Raw genomic sequence first — 5,486 nt, 5'->3', positions numbered from 1 at the left:
TTTGCTCAGAGCAAATTAGGTTTGCTCTGTTCCATATTCTAAAATTCACACAGGTTGTTTTCTTTCTTAAAAACCGTATGGAAAGAGGCACCAATGACAATACAACTTTGTTTCCAAGAACCTTGTAACAAAGCATTGTCTCTTTTAAACATATGACTTAAGAGGCAAAAAGGGAATCCTGGATAAGAGTTTTCTTTCCAAGGCAGGTTTTGAGCCTGTTTCACCGAATTCACTTCTGCTGCCGCGCTCTATAAATGTGAACAGGAGAGACAACAGCTCCCTTTCCCTCATCCTCATCTGAGTCTTCGTTGGGCCTTTCGACGGCCTGGGTGAGAACTGCGTTGCTTTCCACTGAGCCGTTGCCTTCCACAGCGAGTTCCAGGGCTCCACCAGTGATGATCCTGACAGCCTCCTCAACAGTGTTTGGTATCTTGCATCTTTGGAAAATTTCCATCAGTTCATCCACTTGTACAAAAGGACCCTGGAAACAGGAGGAGGAAGAAGTTTCATTAAAACGACAGCTGCAGGTGGTACTGGGAATACTCCATCGGGGACAGGGTGTAAATCTGGAGGTGCTCAATGTCGTGGCTGAAATGGAATCATCCGCTGAGTATCTGGTTTAGGGTATTCTGGTTTTCTATCCACTTCATCTTTCAGAACAGGCACTATAGGAGCTACAGCTGGGTCTGGAATTATAGCTGCTATCTTAGCACGGGAGACATCCTTATAACCAAGTACTTTTAGTTCACTTGCAGAGCAAGGATATAAATCCATGAACTTGTATCTATCTACCAGTAAAGCAGTTTCTTTGCCTTCATACTCTTCTTTGAATGCTGTAAACCATCTTTTCTCTACTTTGAGTATACTAGCTAGATCACCAATATTGCTTTCAAAAGCTAGAAATTGGGCCCAGATTTCTCCTGACTTTTCTGGAGAAAGGCTTACAGATGTTAAAACTTGATCAAACAAAACCCGGGTATTATTGTCCACATTGAGGTGAGAAAGATAGTTAGTATAAGCCAGAACATATTCTGGAATGTCTCCGTATTTCTTTAGCCCCAGTTCAAAAATCTTAAAGGCAACAGATTTGTCCTTACTACAGTAATACTCCATGAGTGCTGCAGTAACATAGACATGATGGCGTGTTCTGGTATCTTCTCTTGCTTTTTAAAATATCATTCTTCTGGATTTGATACCTTCTGCTCTTCTTGCAAATTTCATATACTGGATATATACCAAGGTGGGGTCAATATCCTCAATTGCCAGAAATCTGTTATATATACTGTGAACTTTCTCATACTTTATGCGACTCTCTTCATAATCTGTATATGCAAAATAAAGAAGCATATTCTTCTTTAATAAAGTGCTTATGACTCTTTCATATATATTAGCAGCTTCATCACTAAATAATTTGGCATTATTCCAATACAGTAAGGTCGCAGGATACAAAATTAACATACAGAAGTCAATAGCCTTTCTATATGCCAACAATGAAACAACTGAGAAGGAACTCAAAAGAATAATCCCCTTCACGATTGCAACAAAAAAAATAAAATACTTAGGAATAAACATAACAAAGAATGTAAAGGACTTATATAATGAAAACTATAAACCATTGTTAAGGGAAATCGAAAAAGATATAATGAGATGGAAGAATATACCTTGTTCTTGGCTAGGAAGAATAAATATAATCAAGATGGCTATATTACCCAAAGCAATATACAAATTTAATGCAATTCCCATCAAAATTCCAATGACATTTTTTAAAGAAATAGAGCAAAAAATCATCAGGTTTATATGGAACTATAAAAAACCCCGAATAGCCAAAGCAATCCTAAAGAAAAAGAATGAAGCTGGGGGCATAACAATACCTGACTTCAAACTCTATTATAGGGCCACGACAATCAAAACAGCATGGTATTGGCAGAAAAATAGACACTCAGACCAATGGAACAGAATAGAAAGTCCAGAAATAAAACCACATATATATAGTCAAATAATTTTTGATAAAGGGGCCAACAACACACAATGGAGAAAAGAAAGCCTCTTCAATAAATGGTGCTGGGAAACCTGGAAAGCCACATGCAAAAGAATGAAACTGGACTACAGTCTCTCCCCCTGTACAAAAATTAACTCAAAATGGATCAAAGATCTAAACATAAGACCTGAAACAATTAAGTACATAGAAGAAGACATAGGTACTCAACTCATGGACCTGGGTTTTAAAGAGCATTTTATGAATTTGACTCCAATGGCAAGAGAAGTGAAGGCAAAAATTAATGAATGGGACTACATCAGACTAAGAAGTTTTTGCTCAGCAAGGGAAACTGATAACAAAATAAACAGAAAGCCAACTAAATGGGAAATGATATTTTCAAACAACAGCTCAGATAAGGGCCTAATATCCAAAATATACAAAGAACTCATAAAACTCAACAACAAACAAACAAACAATCCAATAAAAAAATGGGAAGAGGATATGAATAGACACTTCTCCCAGGAAGAAATACAAATGGCCAACAGATATATGAAAAGATGCTCATCTTCTTTAGCTATTAGAGAAATGCAAATCAAAACGGCAATGAGATACCACCTCACACCTGTTCGATTAGCTGTTATTAGCAAGTCAGGTAATAGCAAATGTTGGAGAGGCTGTGGAGAAAAAGGAACCCTCATACACTGTTGGTGGGAATGTAAAGTAGTACAACCATTATGGAAGAAAGTATGGTGGTTCCTCAAAAAACTGAAAATAGAACTACCTTATGACCCAGCAATCCCTCTACTGGGTATATATCCCCAAAACTCAGAAACATTGATACGTAAAGACACATGCAGCCCCATGTTTATTGCAGCATTGTTCACAGTGGCCAGGACATGGAAACAACCAAAAAGCCCATCAATAGATGACTGGATAAAGAAGATGTGGCACATATACACTATGGAATACTACTCAGCCATAAGAAATGATGACATCGGAACATTTACAGCAAAATGGTGGGATCTTGATAACATGATACGAAGCGAAATAAGTAAATCAGAAAAAAACAGGAACTGTATTATTCCATACGTAGGTGGGACATAATAGTGAAACTAAGAGACATTGATAAGAGTGTGGTGGTTACGGGGGGGAGGGGGGAATGGGAGAGGGATAGGGGGTGGGAGGGGCACAAAGGAAACAAGATAGAAGGTGACAGAGGACAATCTGACTTTGGGTGGTGGGTATGCAACATAATTGAACGACAAGATAACCTGGACTTGTTATCTTTGAATATATGTATCCTGATTTATTGATGTCACCCCATTAAAAAATAAAATTATAAAACCACAATGAGATATCACCTCACACCAGCCAGAATGGCGCTCATCAACAAAACAACACAGAATAGGTGCTGGCGAGGATGTAGAGAAAAGGGAACCCTCCTACACTGCTGGTGGGAATGCAGACTGGTGCAGCCACTGTGGAAAACAGTATGGAGATTCCTCAAAAAATTAAAAATCGAGGTGCCTTTTGACCCAGCTATCCCACTTTTAGAAATATACCCCAAGAACACCATAGCACTGTTTCAAAAGGAGAAATGCACCCCCATGTTTATGGCAGCATTGTTCACAATAGCGAAGATCTGGAAACAGCCCAAGTTTCCATCGGTGGACGAGTGGATTAAAAAGCTTTGGTACATATATACTATGGAATACTACTCAGCCATAAGAAATGATGACATTGGATCATTTACAACAACATGGATGAACCTTGATAACATTATACTGAGAGAAATAAGTAAATCAGAAAAAAACTAAAAACTATATAATTCCATACATAGGTGGGACATAAAAATGAGACTCAGAGACATGGACAAGAGGGTGGTGGTTACGGGGGGGGGGGGGGGGAGAAGAAGGGAGTTGGAGGAGGGGAGGGGCACAAAAAAAACAGTTAGAAGGTGACAGAAGACAATTTGACTTTGGGTGATGGGAATGCAGCATAATCAAATGTCAAAATAACCTGGAGATGTTCTCTCTGAACATATGTACCCTGATTTATCAATGTCACCCCATTAAAATTAATTTAAAAAATAAAAATAAAAAAATAAAAAAAAATAATTTGGCATTATTCATATCCCCCTTCTCTGCTAGCAGTTTACTGGGCGGCTTCATACCAAATATCAGGGTGATGGCCCAGCACAAGCAAGCACTGTTCATAAGCAAACATAACTCTTTTTGTTATAAGGGTCTGATCTTCTGTATGAAGAGGGTTGTTCTTTTCCCACTGGATATATTTCTTCCACATATCTACTTGCTGAGCTTCTTGGGGAGTAGTCTGAGGAGGCACTGAAGGAGCATTGTGGTCCAAACCTTTCATTACTGTCTCATATTCCTTTGCTACACGCCTAGCATTCATATCATCCCTGCTATAATCTTCAATCATTTTTTTAGCTGAATGAATATTGATACCCTCTTCGTTCTTGTTATAGTCTCTCCAGAGTTGTTCAGTGTTGATCACTGGATTAACACAACCTCGTTGATAAACCCTTCGAACAGCTATTATTCTCTGATTTTCTGCATAAGATCCAACAGCCTCCACGCCTTTTAAGAAATTGATGTAATCCACTCAAATCTGATAAGACATTATTTCTATCCCAATTTTATCCAGGGCAAAGTCATATGCTTGAGCCATGTTTTCTTTGTAACTTGGTAGTTTGCCCTTGGTTTTCTCGGACATATGAAAAATAACACTTCCATATATCAATGTGCAAAACCTTCATAAGGCATCTCTGAAATAGCTTTTCAACCTTGTCATAATTTTTAGCTTTAATCTCTGTTTTAATGTACAGTTTCCAGAATCTGCCAGAACTGGGGAACTGGGCAACAAGGCGTTCATAAGTCTTCAGAGCTTTGTCTATAGGTTGATTCTGTGCCTCTCGAATGAGAATGCTCCCAGCATCAAGGTCATATGGATTCTCTTCTCATTTCTTTTCAACTTTCTTCACTTTCTCTGGGACATACTCAGCTGCCTGCTCCGTGGATGAGTCGCCTGACATGGTCTCAGATATTTAGAATGTGTAAACTGGCTCGCAAAGTGAAGCAAGAAAAGAAAAATTAAACTAAAAATCTCCCAAGGCCAATAAAGTTACCGCCCTGCCCAGCGCAGCCAGACAACCAACATGAATCGCCACCGCCCACTGAGCTATGAATTAAAATGGCTGCACCCCTGCCCTGCATTTGTAACTTTTATAATTGTTTTTAAGGATCACCTCAGTTACAAGATGAGTGAGATATCTGGGTTAAACAGTGGTGGGGTTCAAATAATTTAACAACTGGTTCTCTGTCCTAATAACCGTTTTAAGTGTAAAGTGTAAATATATATACAATATACCAAAAACTAGTTTATTATTTCATGCATTTAATACTTAAATAAAAACAATAAAAGAGGTACAAAAAACTAGATTATAAGAAAGTTTTAAAATATTAATGAAAAAATATTAAATAATACT

The 5,486-nt window shown here is 38.1% G+C and overlaps 1 pseudogene; it reads right to left on the bottom strand.

Annotated features, from left to right (window-relative positions):
- Positions 1-220: 220 nt before the first annotated feature.
- LOC136322856 (cleavage stimulation factor subunit 3-like) lies at positions 221-5,160 on the bottom strand (annotated as a pseudogene).
- Between the last annotated feature and the right edge of the window lie 326 nt (positions 5,161-5,486).

This window comes from Saccopteryx bilineata, chromosome 2 (genome assembly GCF_036850765.1).
Source record: "Saccopteryx bilineata isolate mSacBil1 chromosome 2, mSacBil1_pri_phased_curated, whole genome shotgun sequence".
NCBI lineage: Eukaryota > Metazoa > Chordata > Mammalia > Chiroptera > Emballonuridae > Saccopteryx > Saccopteryx bilineata.
Note: the sequence above shows the minus strand (reverse complement) of the source record. Positions and strands in the feature narration are given on the sequence as shown.